Raw genomic sequence first — 247 nt, forward strand, 5'->3', positions numbered from 1 at the left:
AATTCAAGCCCCACAAACTCCCCAAATAATTCCCCATGAATTCCCAGATCCCCCAAACTTTCAAAAATTCCCAGAAATTCCCCCAATTCCCAAAAAAGCAAAAAATACCTCCAAATTCCCCCAAAATTCAAAAAAAATCCCCAATTGTCCCTCAAATTAAAAAAATTACCAAAAATAAAAAAACCCCACCAAAATTCACCAGAATTTAAAAAAAAATCCCAAAATTCACCAGAATTTAAAAAAAAAA

General features: G+C 32.4%; 1 protein-coding gene across 1 annotated transcript in view; it reads left to right on the forward strand.

Annotated features, from left to right (window-relative positions):
* LOC121660924 (glycoprotein-N-acetylgalactosamine 3-beta-galactosyltransferase 1-B-like) overlaps positions 1 to 247 on the forward strand; it is a 28,599-nt gene that overhangs the window by 261 nt on the left and 28,091 nt on the right.

The sequence above is a fragment of the Corvus kubaryi genome, unplaced genomic scaffold (assembly GCF_017639235.1).
Source record: "Corvus kubaryi isolate FWS band 111438036 unplaced genomic scaffold, C.kubaryi_AGA036_p1.0 37002, whole genome shotgun sequence".
Taxonomy (NCBI): Eukaryota; Metazoa; Chordata; class Aves; order Passeriformes; family Corvidae; genus Corvus; species Corvus kubaryi.